Below are 19,382 nucleotides of genomic sequence, written 5' to 3' on the forward strand. Positions count from 1 at the left end.
TCCAGAGAATATTGCAGAATGAAAAGGATTACGTAAAACACATCTGTCACTAGAATGTGCCGACCAAAAACAGTATTTGAAAAAAAGTTTTTATGATATATTAGGCGATTCGTTTTATTACAGACACATTGCACTCGTAAGCCGGTGTCCGGAGTGTTCTTTAACGTCGCTGTGACGAGAAAAGCAGTGTATTTCGATTGCCTTTTTTATAATTTCATCTCACTCTAATAATATATATATATATATATTGTGGCGAACAAGTGGCGCGACCAGCGCTGCCAGCTTGGGCGCCGAAGTGCTCGAGGGACAGCGCGTGCTGAGGCGTGATTGCGCGCGCGTTTCGGAATAGATTCAGTCTTGACTGGGCAAACCGTCGTTTCCGCCTGCTTATTCTTTATCCCCAAAAAACCCTCACAGTTTGGTGGAGGTGCGGAATTCACTCCCCCACCTCCTTCACAACTTCGGGACAACATACCGTCGGCCTCATCCTTCCAGTAACCTTGCCCTGGAGCTCCGAAGCCGGATAATACCAAGGCCTACTATGTCGACCTCTGCACCGCCCGCCCAGACCACGTCTTCATTGCTGGTCGGGCTCCTCCCCACGGCTGCACCGGCTTCTACCTCAACGCAGACGGCCCCGAATTCAGCTGTGCTTCAACCTCCGGTTCTCCTGTCGCCTTCGGCTCCTTCCTTCCCAACTACTCACCCTTCGACGCCAATCATCTGCTTGCCTTCCCGTCTATGCGACCCCCGTGTTTTTTCGGGACTCGGTGACGAAGATATAGAAGAATGGGCAGATTTCTACGCTCGGGTGACTCTGCACAACAAATTGGACGACCCAACCAAGCTAGCGAATGTTATTTTTTATCTGAGTGATGTTGCTAAGACCTGGTTTCTTAACCACGAAACAGAGATGCCCTCCTGGGAAGAATTTTTCTCCCAAATTCAAGAGATATTTGGCCGCCCGGAAGACCGCAAGGCAACTGCCCGCAAGAAATTGGCCACACGATCACAGCTCCGCTCTGAAGGCTACACATCTTACATTGAAGATGTCCTTACACTCTGTAAGAAAATTGATACTAACATGCCAGAAACTGAGCGCGTCAGACACGTGCTGAAAGGCATCGCAGAGGAGGCATTCACCCTTTTCATCCTGCAACCTCCCGCTGACGTCAGCGCGATTATGACCATTTGTCACTCGCTGGAGGCGGCTCGTCGGCAACGTATCCCAGCTGCTCTCGCACAACCTGCTCATGCTGGCATACCCTCTCTTCTTCAAAACGACCCTAGTTTACAAGAAACCATCCGCCAAATTGTCCGAGAGGAAGTCGCTCGATTCTTTTCACCGCCCACCACGGAGCCCACGGCCGCATCGCAACATATTAGAAATTTAATCAGAGCAGAGCTCACACAGGCGCCTACCGTGCCGTGTCCTCCTCTGATTACACCTCCCCAGCCAACCTATGCCGAGGTTCTTCGAAGAGCCCCAGACCCACTACCACCTCAACCACTGCAGCCGCAACTTGCTGCTTTGATGACCGACCCTTCGTCGTGGCAGGGCCCCCAAGCGACGTGGCGGCCGCCCACTAATCGCCCCATCTGTTATTATTGCGGGATCCGGGGACACATCTCTCGGTTTTGCAGACGTCGCCGTGCTGATGAAGATCGCAACTGGCAGCCACGCCACAATCACAACTACTCACAGTCCCCCCGTGAAAGCGTAGACTACAGACAAAACCAGTACTACTCTTACGTCACTTCTCCCTCCGAACCCCATGACGCAACCCCAGACGGCGGTCTCTCTCTCCATACCGACGTCGTTCTTCTCTGTCTCCCATGAATACTGGACCGCCTCGCGCGCCTTTCCCTTCGGAAAACTGATGTCTGCAGTTTCCGGAGGTGAAATTGCTAGCTCTCGATCACAAATGAATCCTCCAAACTCACCGGAAAATCTCGTTCACGTTACCATTGACCACCATCGTTTTTCTGCGCTTGTGGACACGGGAGCGGCTGTTTCTGTCATGCATCAAGACGTCTGTAACAAACTTCGTAAAGTAAAAACACCTTCTAAAGCACACCTACTGCGAGGTGCCGGAACAAGCTCCATACAAACTAATGCCTGTTGCACTGCTCGAATCATCATTCAAAAACAGGTTCACGTAGTCGAATTCCTCGTTCTTCCACAATGCATATGCGACATCATTCTCGGATGGGATTTCCTCAGCACATCTCACGCTCTCATTGATTGTGCAAACTGTGAGATATGGACAGCAGATGTAGATTCTTCCGAAAATTCCCCTCTGGATCCCTACATCAAGCTCTGCAAAACTGATGACATTATACTCTCACCACATTCAACAACTCTGGCTGACATATCGGTCACCTCCAACATATCCACCGATGTTCTCTTGGAGCCCCATTACGAATCTCTTTTAAACAAAGGACTTGCTCTCCCTCACATTGTGGCGTCACTGCATAGAGGATCGGTAACAATCCCTGTCACTCATGATGGACGCCTACCTCTTCTCCTTCCTAAAGGATTTTCACTGGCCCGCGCTCAAACGTTTCAGAAAGCAAGTGTCGCCGTTATCCTTCCAGACGCGTGCCCCACTGTCCAGAAAACGTTGTATCCTCTCTCGTTATCCACCGAACTTGTTAACACCATTGATAAATCCTTGCCCCCAGAACAACACCGGCAACTGTCGGCTCTCCTTGAACGCTTCTACAAAATATTCGGTCTCACCTCATCTCATTTGGGTAAAGCCGCTGCTGTGGAACATCATATCGAAACAGGAGACGCTGCAACTGTTCGCCACCGACCATATCGCGTGTCTCTTACGGAGCGTAAAATAATCCAACAACACGTTGATGACATGCTGGTGAAAGGGGTAGTTCGACCTTCCTCGAGCCCCTGGTCGTCACCGGTAGTGCTCATTAGAAAAAAAGATGGCTCATTCCGCTTTTGTGTTGATTACCGCCGCTTAAACAAGGTCACTCGTATAGATGTTTACCCGCTCCCACGCATCGACGACGCTCTGGATACACTCCAAGGATTCTCGTTTTTCTCATGCCTCGACTTGCGTTCCGGATATTGGCAAATTCCGATGGCTGAACAACACAAAGAGAAAACAGCATTCGCCACTCCTGATGATCTCTACGAATTTAACGTCATGCCATTCGGCCTCTCTAACGCCCCAGCTACATTTGAGAGGATGATAGACTCTGTTCTACGGGGCATGAAATGGACCACTTGCTTATGCTACCTTGATGGCATCGTAGTATTTTCTATCACGTTCGAGCAACATCTATCCCGATTATCCCAAGTAGTTTCATGCATTGCCAACGCAGGCCTTCAACTAAACACAAAAAATGCCACTTCGCAGCCAGAAAGGTAAAAGTACTTGGTCACGTCGTCACCCACGCTGGCGTAGCTCCCGACCCTGACAAAATTAAGGCAGTTGATGGGTTTCCATGTCCGAAAAACATCAAAGAACTGCGAAGCTTCCTCGGACTAGCTTCTTATTTTCGTCGCTTCGATCAAGGGTTCGCCACGATTGCCGCACCCCTGCATCATCTTCTTCGCGGGGATGTTCCCTTCGAGTGGACTCCCGCCTGCGTCCATGCTTTTGCTACGCTTCGCCGCGCCCTTGCCTCACCACCAGTCCTCTGCCATTTCGATCCCCTTGCTCCCACTGACATCCACGCGGACGCCAGCGGCCACGGTCTGGGTGCGGTTCTTATACAAAGAAATACTACGTCTAACCAAGACCAAGTCATCGCGCATGCTCCCCGCACCTTGACAAAGCAAGAGACGAATTATTCTACAAGTGAGCGTGAGTGTCTTGTTGTGGTCTGGGCCATAAACAAATTTCGGCCCTATCTTTGCGGCCGCCATTTCGAAGTTGTAAGCGACCACCACGCTCTATGCTGGCTCTCGTCCCTTAAGGACATGTCTGCTCGACTCGGGCGATGGACTCTAAGGCTTCAAGAGTATGATTTTAAGATGCGGGCGCAAGCACAACGATGCTGATGGTCTATCCCGGTGCCCGCTTCCACAGGAAGCACCATGTGCTGTTGCACCTTGCACCAATACATGCCCGGTACTTGCGACACTCTCTCTGGACAGCTTTGCCTCAGCTCAGCGCTCAGACGCCTGGACCAGCCCGATCGTCGAACACATTACCGGAACAAACCCATCAACAAATCGTCGTTTTGTGAAGAGGATCCGTGACTTCGAAATCCACAACGGCCTTCTGTACAAACACAACTACCCACCTGATGGAAATCAGTGGTTACTTGTCGTTCCATCTTCATTACGTCAAGAGATTTTACGATGTGTACATGATGACCCCACTGCCGCACATCTTGGGCTTTTTAAAACCTATGCCAGAGTCCGCCATCGCTATTTTTGGCCCGGAATGTACCGCACAGTCGCCCATTACGTCCGATCATGTCAACCATGCCAACATCGTAAACGACCATCATCTCCTTCCAGCGGTCTCCTTCAACCCCTACAACCACCGCGGCACCCCTTCGAGGTTATCGGAATTGATATTTTTGGTCCTCCGCCTTTATCAACAGCTCAGAATCGTTATATTGTTGTGGCTATTGACCACGCGACCCGATACGTTGAGACCGCATCCCTTCATGAGGCCACTGCCGAAGCCATCGCACGGTTCATCCTCTAGAACATTATATTACGCCACGGCGCTCCTCGAGTTCTGATTAGTGACCGCGGAAAATCCTTTTTGTCAAGAACTGTCGAAGCCTTGCTGCAAGCCTACAACGTTGATCACCGACTGACATCACCTTATCACCCGCAAACCAACGGCCTGACAGAACGCTTCAATCATACACTCGCGGACATGCTCTCTATGTACATCGCCAACACCCACTCCAACTGGGACACCATATTACCATTTGTCACATTTGCCTATACCTCGGCCATTCAATCCACGACTGGATACTCACCCTTTTATTTGCTGCACGGCCGTGAGCCTTCTACCACACTGGACACTACTATTCCATACCCGTCTGACATTCTCGACGAGGATCGCAGTTCACAAGCCTCCTACCGTGCAGAGGCTTGCCGCCAACTCGCCCGTACACGCACATTACTCCACCAACAAGCCTCCAAACGCTCCTATGATGACCGACATCAGGATCACCAATATAATGCGGATGACCTCGTACTCATACATTTTCCTATCCGCAAACGTGGGCTCTCCGAAAAACTCCTTCCACAATACCAAGGACTATATCGAGTCATTTACCAAACAACCCCCGTTAACTACCTCGTGGAGCCTGAACAGTCTTCATCTGACCGCCGCAACCGTGGTCGGCATGTCGTGCAGGTCGGTCGGCTCAAGCATTTCAAACCTCGCCAGCCCGAACCTTAGCATGCTCACTCTACCTTTCGGCCAGGATGGCCTTCTCCGAAGAGGGAGCATTTGTGGCGAACAAGTGGCGCGACCAGCGCTGCCAGCTTGGGCGCCAAAGTGCTCGAGGGACAGCGCGTGCTGAGGCGTGATTGCGCGCGCGTTTCGGAATAGATTCAGTCTTGACTGGGCAAACCGTCGTTTCCGCCTGCTTATTCTTTGTCCCCAAAACACCCTCACAATATATATGAATCCAATAACACATTTGGTCGCATGATATATATTTTAATATTGCTCTCACAATAATGTAAACGTGCTGGCAACCGCAATGGGGACCGAATTCTTGATTATAGTACTTGGCATTCTAGCACTTATTTTTTTTGTGCGTAATGCGGAAAGGTGTGTCCAGTGGTGCTTAAATTTAGGCAAGTTTCATTTGGTTCACCGGGTTACCAACTTAGTTGTGTTATCAGTAATTTGGCTATCTCATCTTCCATTAGGGGCGATATAAAAACGCTACTGCGTCATTAAGGTACCTTTTTTTCCTTATAAGCGAATAGAAACTGCAAATTATTGTTATTATTATTATTTACAGAACGTTACCTGCTTTGGAGGATGGCAGCCGATGGCCCGAGTACTCAAAAGAAGGAGGATATCAAGTGATAGAACACCGGCATTCTGGCTATAACAACGCGGAACCAAATCGAAACTGCTTTTTGGCACAAACGCTTTTAACCCTGATCCGAATGTCCCGAACTTAACAGCGCTTTTCTCAAATAAAAGCGTAGGGACAAATAAAAAGAAAATAGTCGTCTTATTTTTAAGTTGCGCCATTTCGTTTTCTACGAACTAAACAGTGACATCGTGAGTAGAGATAAGCTCTCAATTTGCTGCTAACCAATGTCGTTTGTAGCGCGACAATATCTAAAGCTAGGTGCAAGAACTAACGTGTTTGCTTCATTGTTATTACTCTCTTGTCGGCATGAGAAGAAAAAAATGAATATGGCGTGTGAAGCATTAACCAGCTAGATGTAAAAATATGCTTTAGAAGTGTAGGATTTAGTCCAAGGTACAAATTCTTGTAAACGATTTTTGTGAGCTTTTATTTGGCAAATTTCGGAATGCCGCAAACAGTATTAAAACATTAAGGTAAACAATGTTAGCTTTTGCTTTAGGTTTTAGGAACGGGCAGGTGACCACAATAATAAATTATTTTTATTAAGAAGCATACGTTGTAAATATTATTTGTTCCGCCAAAACTATTTTAAGACAATTATTTCTAAGACAATGCCATTGAAAACCGACATTCTCGATATCCGCAGAAAAAAATGAAAAACGACGGACTCCGTCCCTAATACTACATATTAAATTATTATAAAAAGGTTCAATAGTGGGTCTTTATGCGTGTCGGAACGCTATATAGGTTAAAGCTGTTATATTTCGTTGTAAACAATCAATATTGAGGTTATTTGTATTGTATCTTAAAATACAAAAAACAACTGAGCGCTTTTTTGTGATTGCTTTAGGTAGCGGAAGCGCACTCTAGATGGAAGAGCTGTGTTCATTCAGATGTTCCCGAAACGAGAATTATGATAACATCGTTTTTTTTCTTTTAATTTTGTCCTCTTCTAACGTTTACACACTCAGAATTAGCAGCTAAAAACACTCATTGCGCTGAATTGTTATACACGTTATATTGCCACTAGTGACAACTAAGTAGGAGAGGAGAGGTTGAAGGCAACTAAACGTTTAATGGGGCGAATGTCTGCCCAAAATAAAATAGAAGAAGGCTAGCGTTTAGTAGGGTACGTTGTTGGGGTATTTGTTTCATCTTAGTTAAACATATAAAGGAGCGCAAAAACGACTAGGACAAGAAGGATAAGGGCAACCGCTGTCCTCTGTACTTCTTGTCTTTGTCGTTTTGGCGCTATTTTATATGTTGAATTAAGGCTAACGTCGCAGGCGTCTATGGAGGCGTAATAGCAGGACTGTGCGCTGGGGCAAGACTGACTGCGGCTTGCTGTTGTGGAGGCGCTTATGTAGTACCATCAGGATCAAATGAAGTGCGAACAGCCGCGAACTCCGAGCCCATTACCGGCGCTGTTTCCAAGCTTGAGATGTGCATGGCAAGCTCCAAACAAATCGGAGTAGGACGCTCAACCTGGCAGCGCCCTACTCCGATGTGTTTGAACATCGCTCACCAAAACCGAAACTTAGAAGCTGCGTCGGTAGGTGGCTCGAAGTTCCATCACAGTTCGCGTTTCATACGAACCCGATGGTACACATGTGGGCTTCTGGAACGATCGGCATAGACATCCGGCGCGTAGAACCCTCAGACCTCCGAACAGCAGCAGGGTTCTATGCAAAAGCTCTTCAGTGTACAGAGTTGCTTTCGAGACTCAGCGTGTTCCGACGTCAATAGATGATGGCCATAGCAACCCCTAATGATGCTTAATACATTTATTTCTTACCACTAATCCAGAATGTGTAGTGTCTATCTGCCCTATTGGAAAATATGTGACTACGCTCATATTCATAATCAAACGTAAAAAAAGCTTACCACTCCCTAAGCAAATATTCGTGTTTTCGCGTGGTAATAGCTATAGGATGAGTGCAGCAATACTTACCTTCAAAAGGTTTTCGGTGCTATCTCACGAGGAGTGAACCGCAAGTGAAAAGTGGATCTTTATTAGAAACATGTTCATAGAATTACTCCACAATTTTGTGCCCAAAACTGCTATTCCACCTGACTTTACACATCCTTGGTTACAAATAGTCTAAAACCTATGTCGAATAGAAAGAAGACTCTATTCTTAAATAAAAAAAACAAAACAAAAAAACAACGGACGACTTTGCTGCTTGGTCAGGATATCGCTGCCATTCAAATGTTGAGTAAATCGCAAAGTAAAAAAAAAAACGCAATTAGCATTTTTTGTTACCCTACCCAACATTCTTTCCACTGCAAAAAAAAACGTTTTGGAAAATAGTAAATCCAAACGAAACTAAGAATAGTCGTTTGCCTGTAAACGGCCAAGAGGAAGCACTTAGTGATGACCAGACCGCCAGTTTGTTAAATCCGGTTTCCTGAAGCATCTTTAAGGTGAAAGTACTGCCGAATTACTCTCTATCTAATCAGTAAATATGCATGCCGCCAATCTTATTCACCCCGGAAGAAATTCATCAGGTAATTCAAGACGTGTCTCCTTATACACTCTAAAAAAAAAGAAGAAAAAAAAGGGCGGATAAATGGAGGAAAAAACGATGTTCCTTCCTGTCGCCAACGGAAGGGTGGAAATTTCCCCTGTTCCTTCCTTTCATCGATCCACGTGCAGCGTCGCCTGGTGGCGCTTTAAAAAGGGACGAGAATCCCTCCTCATGTTTGTGGCGGCAGCGGCGGTGGAACCGCCGCTGCCGTCGCGAATCGCGGTGACGGCAACCTGAGGGCTTGGTTGCCGTCGCGTAGAGCGATCCCACTACTGCTCATGCGCGGTGCTATCGGAGGAAAAAAGGAGCTGCGGAGGCTAGCGGAGGTACACTAGTTTAACAAAAAAGCGAGGCGCGAAGCGCGGAATGTGACTCGCGACAATCACGCCGTATGTGCCCGTTTCGAGATCGCGCTTGTTAATGGTGGGTGAAACCTTGCAGCTGCGATAAGCACAGGTGGCGATATATCATTGGCTCAGCTAGTACGACCAATTTCATCGCGTTACTTGCTACAAGACAAGTCCACATAGTAATATATTCTTAATCAGCTCGCCTGCCTACATGCTTTAATTTTAATGACGACTAAAGCGTGCAAAAATAAATCGCTGTATTTTTTTTTTTTTTTTTTGTGATTACGTAGCTGCCAAGATCGGTGCTCTATGCGAGTCGACCCGTCTCTGGGTTCCTACTTCCGTCACCTCCGCGAGAAACGTATACTCTTAAAATAAATCGTACGCACCATCTAGCCAGAGATGATCCGTGAGGCGTTTATTTCAGTTCTGTGTGAAACAGAACAGCATATCCAGTCAAGAAGGACGAGCACTGCGTTACGACGAGCGGCTGTCCCCGACACACGTTGGCCGTCAACATCGAGACTTGCGGGAAGACGCGTTTTTTTGTGTGTTTTTTTTTTTCATAAAACATAGTTCCGCACAAGAAATGACAATGAAATGACAATTTGGCTTAGGAACGAAGCAACGGGTCGGCAAAGCAAGGTCAACTAGGCGTTTGGGAAGAGCCCACTTGGGAGAAAGTGTCGTAAAGACATCCCATTCTGGTTGCGGGGTGAAGTGGGCGAGGGAGGGCAGTCCTTGGGCTTGAAGGAAGGGATGATTCACCGCAGCAGACGGTTCCTCTGCTTTTTTTTTGTTTGAGCTGCGTTACATCTCCTGCTACATATAAAAAACGCACAAAAAAAATAGCGTTATTTTTCTTTTTTTTATGATCACGCGTTTTTTTTTGTTTTTTTTTTGTCGCGAAACGAGCGAGGCTGTACTGGTGTTAAAACCAGTAGTATTGTCGGTTTGAAAAATCCATTAAATAGTCGTGCAACATTTCACCCAAACTGAAAATATATTACACTGTCATTAAACACTGCAATCAACAATAGCCAGTGTTTTGCATTTCAACGCTACAATGCCAACATGATTCATTAAACTTATCAAAAGATAATTATTACATTTTAGTTAATTAGCTTAATGATCAACATTTGCTTTTCTCAATGTTTTGAATTAAGAGATAGCGGCTATTCCAAGAGACATTTCTAATAATGTATTAAGTACGAGTACTATTTACTCCGCCTCTCCGTGTTTATGCGACAAATGATGGTAGTCACCGGCCAAGTCGGGTTCAAAAATAAGACTGCCATATATAGAGATAGTGCGAATAGAGACGGGTGGAAGTTTGGTGTCAGCTGTTCCGTGTATTCTCCGTGTTCCAATTCAGGGGAAATTGGAAAAACACATGAGGTTTCTTCCGATTTTTCTTTATGCCGTTTTGAGCGCCATTTGGTGGAAGCTATATAAATTACACGAGGGGAAAAAAGTTTCCATCATTAAGAAAAAAAAAGGAGAAAATTTTACTCCCGTTCTAAGGGGCGAACTTTTTCTCCGCAAGCAAAAATAGGTGGCATCTTTCCTCCCTTCTTTGGGGAGCAAATTTCCTCCCCGCTTTGTAGGAGTAAATTGTCTCCCTGATGGAGCAATATAGGGGACACGGGAGTTCCTCCTTTAATGGAGGAAGTACTACTCAGTTTTTTCTTAGAGCGTAGCTCCACTGGAAACGATGGTATATCTGTCAAACTACTAAAACTGATTGAGCGCTCAGCATCAAGAAATGTCTGCTGATGTACCAGCTGACTAGCGATTCTTTTGAGTTCAACCAATTTTCAAGTCGGGCGCAAAAATGAAATCCGTCTAACTACAGACCGCTCTCACTCACCAGTGTACTGTGTAAGCTCATGGGACACATTATTCATTCTAACTTTATCTCATAATTGAAACAATGAAACTTTTCGTTTCCCCAAGCAGTATGGTTCTAGAAAGCGGCACTCATGTACTTTGTGTGTTGTCCCCTTGTTCGTCCGTCGTCTCCGGTTTTCAAAAATGTGTAACATCAACCAGCTCGCCTACCTACTTACTTTATCTTCAATTATCTTAACTCATGTACTAGTCAACTGTTTGAGCTTGACACCGATCTTTACATCAATAGTCATATCTCACTACAAACAGACGTTAAATCAGCAGACTTTGACAAAGCATTCGATACCGCCCTCCAGTCAACTACTACTCCTAAACGTTTTCTTCTCTTCTCCTGATTAACCATGTAATAATAAAATGAAGAGCGCCGTTTTTAACAGGTAGACAACAGTCAGTCTCTTAATGGTTCTTCATCTAACTTAGTCCTAAAACCTTGGTCAGTATCTTAGTTTCTTACTCAGTCACAGTACGGAGGTGTTCTCGGTCCCCTTCTTTTTCTCATTTATACTAACGATCCTCAATCTTGGATTACCTCTACTATCCGCCTATTCGCAAATGACTGCATTATTTATAGCAAAATCTTAGACCCGACAGACTTTTACGTACTCCAAAATGAACTTGTCGCTATATTTTTCTGGTGCTCAGAATGGCATTTGACCGTTGACCCCGACAAATGCATATAAATGACCGTTACTAAGAATTCGAACAAATCCTACAGCAAACGTGCATTACTCATATATCAACGTGAATGTGTTTCACTATACAAATACTTGGCAGCTTAGTTATCAACTCATTAAAGTCTCTAGGAATCTTAATGTACACGATACCCATTCAATAATACTGGTCACCCAAAAAGAGTACATGTAATTATCACATGGCATCCACCTCAAAATTACATTTATTTAGTTTTATTTTAATTCATTTATTATACTCTCAGGGCACGAAGGCATTACAGATTGGATTGGAATTATACATCAATACAAATTGAACATTGAAAACAAAACGCCAACAAAACACAAGGTACACCCGTCAGCGATAAGAAGGTGAACAGCCCTCTTCTTGTTTTTGACGCTCCTGCAAGTTTTTGGTACAAGCTCTGTTCCCAAAGAGGGCTAGAACGCAAAGTGTAGACCCCGAGCCACGTACCATTTGAAACGTTGAAAGTTAATATAGCCTTAAAGAGCCGTAAAACAGGCAAGAAACCAGGTAAGGTGTTCACCTTCATATTGCCGCCGGGTGTACAGAATCGCCATAAAGTATTATTCAGAACATTATTGATGGTCGTTTTAAAATCAGCAGCGTCATTAAGTGAGACAGCGAATGCGGGAAGGCGATTCCAGTCGACGGAGGTCAGGGGTAGGAAGGAGGCATAAAAGGTGGAGGTGATGCAGTAGGGGATACCTACCTTTAGTGGATGATTGGTACGCGCCGATATCCATGATGGTTCTAAAAATAATGAGGGTCGAAGTGTTGCGTTAGAAGGATAAATTTTGTGAAATAAGCGGAGGCGAGGTATTTCTCTACGAAAGGAGAAGTTGGGCAAATATAGAGACGCTTTCATGAAAATGACGCTCGCTCGTACAGGTAATAGTTAGAGGGAATAAAACGTGCGGAGCGATTTTGAATGGATTCAATGAAGGATGCCAGTGTGGCGCCATGGTTCCAGATAGAACTTGCATATTCAAGTTTGGTGCGCACTAAAGTTTTGTATAGGAGAGGTTCAAGTTAAGCAGAGCGAGGGGAAAAATTGCTTCTGAGACAGCCTAATAAGCGATTTGCGTTGTTAGTGATATATTCGACATGGATGTTACAGGAGAGATCGTTAGTTATATGAACACCGGTATATTTATAAGTTGACACAGGAAGCAAGATGAAGTTAATATTGCAGTATATAGGAGGGAAAACTGTTATTTTGACGGGACATTCTCATGGATCAACCTTTATTGCTGTTAATTTCCATAAGCTAAATACCGCACCAGGGGGTGACGTTATTAATGTCAGTGTGAAGAGCAGACATGTTAGTCGTTAATGATTTTCTTATAAATTACACAGTCATCAGCGAATGGGCTTAGAAACGAGGATGCATTGGTGGGAAGATCATTAATATATAAAAGAAATAAAAGTCGACCTAGTGCGGGACCCTGTGGTACACCAGAGTTGACATGTGAAGTTGTGGAATTATTTATGGCTTCAAGTAGTGATGGACTTCGAAAAGCATGAAAATAATTTTTTTCGGGAATGTATTCCTGACGTCGAGGTGCATAAATGCTCATTTCATTTCGCGCAATTCATCTGGTGCCGAATTCAAGAGCTCGGGACGCACACGCGATTCATTGATAGATCCAGCTACCACCTAAACGTGAAGAAATTCATCGCACTGTGCTTCTGCAAAGTTTTTGTTGTCTGCGACAGAAATCGCATGCTCGCAAGAGAGCTGCTGGACTTGTTTGGACGTACGGAACAGCACCATGACTTCCTAGACTACTTTGAGAATACCTGGGTCGGTCGACCCCCCAAGGGCCCAAGGTTTCCTACATCCATGTGGAATCGCAAGCGCGTGACAGAGGTGAGCTTTCGCTAAACCAACAATAGCATGTAAAGCTGGCACCGGGTATTTCAAAATTCTATCGATGCATTCAATCCTACAGCATTCAAGTTGTTGGATGCGCTTACCTCCGAACAAGTCCGTGTGAATGCGATAGACATCCAGCTGGACGTGGGTCCTGAGCCACCGCTATACACGAAGATGGAGTGCGAGCAATCCAACAAGCGTCTATGCCGGATCCTAGATGGCTATAACAGAGACGCAGAAACCTTTTTAAATGCGTGGTCGTGCTCTGCACTCTAAAAAAAAAAAAAGGTGTCAAGGGAGAGTAAGTGCCCTAACTTACTCTCCTTTAACTCTCCCTGCATCAAAGTTACTCTTTCGCGACCGCTTCTTTCGATGATACTCTCCCTTAACCCTCCCTCGATCTCGAGAGTAACTGTAACGAGAGTTAGTTTCTCCTCGCGATATCACGGGCTGTCGATAGATGGCGCCGCTATGGGTTCGGCGCAAGTTTGACGCTGCTCGGCGCAGGTATTTTTTTCGTTTTCTCGGGGAAACTTTTTTTTTCCACTTCGCTTTTCTTTTTTTTTTCTTTTCTTTTTTTGGGGGGGGGGGGGAGATAGGCAAGGATGTTTTAATAAATGAGTTATTTATTAACTTAATCATTACCTGCGGCAGGAAGATCATTGGAGCGGGGACACTCCTTTATCTAAGCAATAAGCACATAATGTTTTTGCTACACAGATATATCAAACAATACACATATAGATCAGTGTGTAAACGGGTGTATGAGCGGGTGCTGACGCGCGTGTGCGATTATGTTTCGTTACATAAGTGCCTAGGGTTGCTGTGTAGCCCAGGGATGTTTTTTGGGGCCTTGTTATATTTTTGCGGAGTCGTTTCAAGTTACTGCTGAGCCCGACCTCACTGATCGTAGGAACAGGTATATATATATATATATATATATAAAGTATTTTTTCGACATTCGCATTAAAAGCAAGCAAAGAGGAAAACCTCCCTCCGCGACGGAAGAGGTCGGCTTCGCGCGGTCTATTGTATACGCCACGTGACGACCATTTCAGAAAGCGTCACCCTAAACACGGCGTTCGTTTCGAAGCCATGTATAGGTTCAAAAAACCTATTCATGGCGGCAATCCAGGTATGATGATACGTGACACTAGAGGCTTCCTTGTTTTCACCGCCGTAGAGAAAATAAACGACGGAGCCAGGGCGTTTCGAAAAGTTGTTAGCGATAATTTACAAACTTGTTGTGCTGTCTTTTTTTGAGTCACTAAATAAGCCTGGCTTGACTACTACCTTCTTTTCGATATTTACATTTTACTTTCCGAAGCGCGGGAGTCGGGCAGTTTTCTGCTCTGTTCAAGAAAATCTCTGGGGGGCTAAACCTTTAACTGTGCACAGTTTGCTACATCCTAAACTGTTTTAACCTTGCTCTCCGAAGCTCCCTTGACAGGAAGGTTTTCGATATAAGGGAACATTCAAGACCGCTGCTCTTTTCCGCTGTTCATCAAACAGTTCGTAATGGACAACGGAAGCACCATGTAGCATTCCGAATATCAATATTTGTGGTGCGGATCTGACTGGCTTTAAATATAGATACATTAGTGTGGATTACAAAAGTCTTATTTCGCTGTCCAACAGAGCCACATTTAAACTGCCATTGACGGATTCACTTCACGTTCAGTTGATTCTACACATTGAGCGATACCTAAATTATTTTGGGAAGAACGTAGACTGCTCTATGTCCCCCTACGATATGGTAAAAAGTATGCTAAGCTTCTTATGTTCGATGTTCCCGAGGTACGAAACACTGACGACAGAAGCTCAGTTAAAATGAATGAGCGAAAATGTCTGTATATTCTGTAACTAGCGGTAGCTTCCTCCATCTAGCATGGCCTTTGAAAAAGCCTGTGTCTAGAGTGCCGTGGTACTCTTGCCAAGCGTTCAAGTGCCCACGTCCGATGGCACTATAAGCACGCATTGGAGTGCCGTCCGAAGGCCCTAAATGGGCTCTGCAGAATTGCGGGTCAGCGCGTCCCGAGAAGCAGAGCCTGCCGCATCCGTGCGCGAAACAAATCCGATTCACAAAAAACGTTTTCACGATCGAAGTGGTTCGGAAGTGAGGGAAGTGTCGCAAGCGGAAATTTAGAGGACCCAGAGGAAATTAGCGGGTAAATAAATTTAGAGGAATAAGAGTTCACCTCAGCAATCAATTTCCGGCCTGTTATCGCCCGACATCAATTTCTGTGCGCGAAACCTCCAACCTTGAAAGCAACAACATCGTTTTGCCCACGAGCAAGCTTCCCGGAACTTTAGAGCGGATGCCTTGCGAACGAGGGAGGGAGGGGGGGGGGGGGGGGGGGGGGTTTAGGTAGAGTAACGCTGCCATAATTGTTTTTTGTTTTTTGTTTTAAATTCTGTTCTTGATTTCACGAACGGTTTCGGACTATATGACCGAATACCGTTTTGGCATCTCCACAGAACTAAGATTTAGTGACACTATGAATGTGTCATTGATAGTAGGTATTCCATGCGCAATTATGCATAAATATATAGGACAACGATAATTTATTATGTTTGTGAACACGAAAAGTACATAAATGAATTAATTAATATATTCTTAAAAGTATCTGCTTCACATTTCTTTTCAAAAAAAGGTGTGTTTCTCGCGAGCTTCATGGGTAACAACACAATCATCTAAGTACTGACGTGTGCACTTATATGACAGAAGTTTTAATTTTTTATTATTTTTATACAAAAGAACCATACATTAATTTACCTTAATTATGCTTCTCGATTAAATGTTTCCTATAATAGGGGACGTGCTTAAATGCATATATGTGCACCCTGCTGTCATTGCTGCTGTCATTGCAGCCAAAAAAAACAAACATCTTTTTGATAGGACAGGTGAGGAGTGCTTATATTATAAATTTGAAATAAACACCCGTGCCAAAATCACCGGTGCATTTCCAATGAGAGGGGCCGCCATCCCGTGCTTGCCTGGCGTATAAATGATCAGTGACTCGTCATTCGTAATCGATAGATAGTACTTCGGATGAAAACATTATTTCAAAGCAAATGAGGGCGAAATTACAGTCGATGTGCCATAGTGAATCGTTAATTAAACAAGAGGCCCACCTACACCAAATCTATGGCGTCGCGCTTTGACGGTGGCGCAGCCTGTTGAACGGAGCATAGCCGAACGCTTCACACTTCGGGAAATGGGTACATGCGGCGCGTCGTGAGCGCCGCATGTGTGTCTTGTGTGCAAACGCATGCTTGTTTACACGCAATGAGTTGGTGTACACTCGATTCAAAGGTCAAAATTTTTGTGAGAGATTATTCAGCGTGAAGTCGGTCTGCCTTTCAAGATTTGCGACACTGGTTCACGCTGTACATGAGACACGCGTAGCTAGTGCAGCACGACCGCTAACCTGAGGTCATTAACGTGCATCACGCGCTATAGTTTCACCTCGGATGAATCGCAGATTCTGTTTCAGTGCTTGTGCACCCACGAGCGCTCGTGTGCCCGCCGGGGCGTCGTCCAAAACAATTAGCTCGCGTGTTTAGCACGTGTGACCAACAATGGTCCATGCTGAGGTTAGACGAAGTATTCCTGGTGTTCATAGCACGTTCTGTAGAATGAGCTTGCGCTCCTCGTGCTCCTAGCTACATCCAGTCAGCGACACGCGCGGGCTAGCGCGTAATTCTCCCTTTGAAACAGAAATTTCTAGCGCAAGCGGTCATTCCGCGAAAACACCTCTGAAGGCTGCACTTTCGTGCCGGTAGCCTTCGCTGTTTAAGGGCAAGCCTCGGGCACGTGAAGCATTCGCGCGGAAATATATTTTGGTGTTGTTGTATTATTGTAAAGTGCAAGAGAAAAACTGCAAGCCACTCGCATCTATTTCACGAGCAGAGTGCTCGCGAAAGTAGCGTAAGAGCTTTTAACGTAAGCTGCCACTTTTAGAAACAGATTGTAATTGTTTGAATAATTTTCTTTGTTTTTTCCCCAAAAATTGATTTGTGATTGGAGTGATCTCCGAGAATATGGGTCACCAGTGATACCTGTATAGTGCCATATTGGCGTGATATTTGAGTGCTGTGCTCTTGATGCATCGTGCTCCTTTTTATTATTCCTAATTCTTTCTTTCGTTTTTTGTTTTTTTTTGCAATTTGACAACTGGACTTTTATGTAGTCGGACGCTGTGTTTCTCTATCTGTGACAATTTGATAGATTATGTACAAAATTCATACCTAAAATAATGCCCTCTGCACACTGTAGGCATTTTATGGATAAATAGAACAAATAAATATCCGCGGGAAGGGTGCGCTAATAACTGGCTAAATAATTTTCGATTAGTCTTTCATAGGTTGGTACTTTACGACAGTTATTATTCAAATATTAGACTGAGATCTGTTTTTGTAGTGAAGGCAAGTGGAACCGTTCGCGGGTTTTAGAGATTCGAAGAGCTATCGCTGTAAAAAGCTAAACACTCTCCAATCTACATTTTTTTTCGGATACGTTGGTTCGAATATTTTTAGTGTGGCGGATGCTTTCAACGCGTGAGCTCATGTTAAGTAGGGGCATTCCTTCAGTAGTGCACCCGCTCTTTCTTGCCTCGGTATTACGCAAATCATATGATTATTAACCTCTCCAACCAGCAATCCGGAAAATGGGTTTTATCGACGTGTTTGATCCGCTATGGCAATCAGTTTGTTGGATGATGCTTCATCGACAAAATCGTCTCGTCGGCGCTGCGCTGTCCCATCGACGGTTTCATCAAAACGAGCGTTGTGTCGTTTCACAACAAAGCATGCTTTGCAATAGCATTTAAGGGCGAGCCCTGCGCACTTTACGCGTCCGTAACGGTCCGCCGGTCGGTCGTCTGTAACCATACAACAGATTGGAACCACCACGTAACCACAGTGGAAATGGCGCTCTATATAATAGTCACAAGGTCACGTGACTATAATCCGTGGGGGAATGTAAACATCTTCACTGATGAATCCATGAATCCCGAACAAGAGCTCTGCCGGACACAAATTACACCATCTTCCCGAGGGGAACCATGGGGTGATGCGGAGCATCACGGAGTTTCCAACAACGTTGGGCTGCGCGTGCTGCTTGGCTCGCGCCGCCGCTTTCGCTGCGCGCTCGCGGTCGTGTGCAGCATCGGGAGCAGCCTCTCGTTGTTGACGTTTACACGCGACTTCTCGTTCTCGAAGGTCGGGTTCCGCCGCTTGCTTCGTACGTTTACGTTGAACTTCACGGTCCCGAACCTCAGGTTCTGCTGTTCGACGTTCACAAACCAACGCGGCTTCCCGTTCTCGAAGGTCGGGTTCCGCCGCTCGCTTCGTACGTTTACGTTGAACTTCACGGTCCCGAACCTCAGGTTCTGCTGCTCGACGTTCTCGAACCGCCGCTTCTTCACGTTGTCGTAGTTCAGCATCCGCCGCTCGACGTTGACGAATGGACACCGCTTCTCGTTGCCGTAGTTCAGGGTCTGCCGCTCGCTTCAAGCGTTTGCGCTCAGCGTCGCGTGCCCTTCGCTGCGCAGCTTTGTCTTCAGTGGACGTAGCGTTGCTGTTAGTTTGTGGGGTGGTGCTGACGCTTGCTTGCGCCAACCCACTAACTGACGGGACTGTTGCTTCCATCACACTTCATCGGAAGAACGGAGTGAAGTGGAGTCAACAGCGGGTGAACTGAACGCGCGCAGCGCGCTACTGCTGCTTGTATTCACACTTGAAGGAGAGGAGACTAGAGGAGGAGAGTTGCGCATGCGCGCGCGGTGTGAGTAGAAGCGAACGCACGCGAAGTGCACGCAGCTGGTAGAGAGAGAGAGCGGAGAGAGTAACGTGCAGCTGTTGGAGAGAGGGAAGGAGGAGAGTTGCGCATGCGTAGTGTGAGTGCGGACTACGACGCCGACGCTGCGGGACATAGACCCGAGGAACAGATGCTCCGCATCTAAAAGC

This window comes from Ixodes scapularis, unplaced genomic scaffold (genome assembly GCF_016920785.2).
Source record: "Ixodes scapularis isolate PalLabHiFi unplaced genomic scaffold, ASM1692078v2 PGA_scaffold4__175_contigs__length_147842914, whole genome shotgun sequence".
NCBI classification, from domain to species: domain Eukaryota; kingdom Metazoa; phylum Arthropoda; class Arachnida; order Ixodida; family Ixodidae; genus Ixodes; species Ixodes scapularis.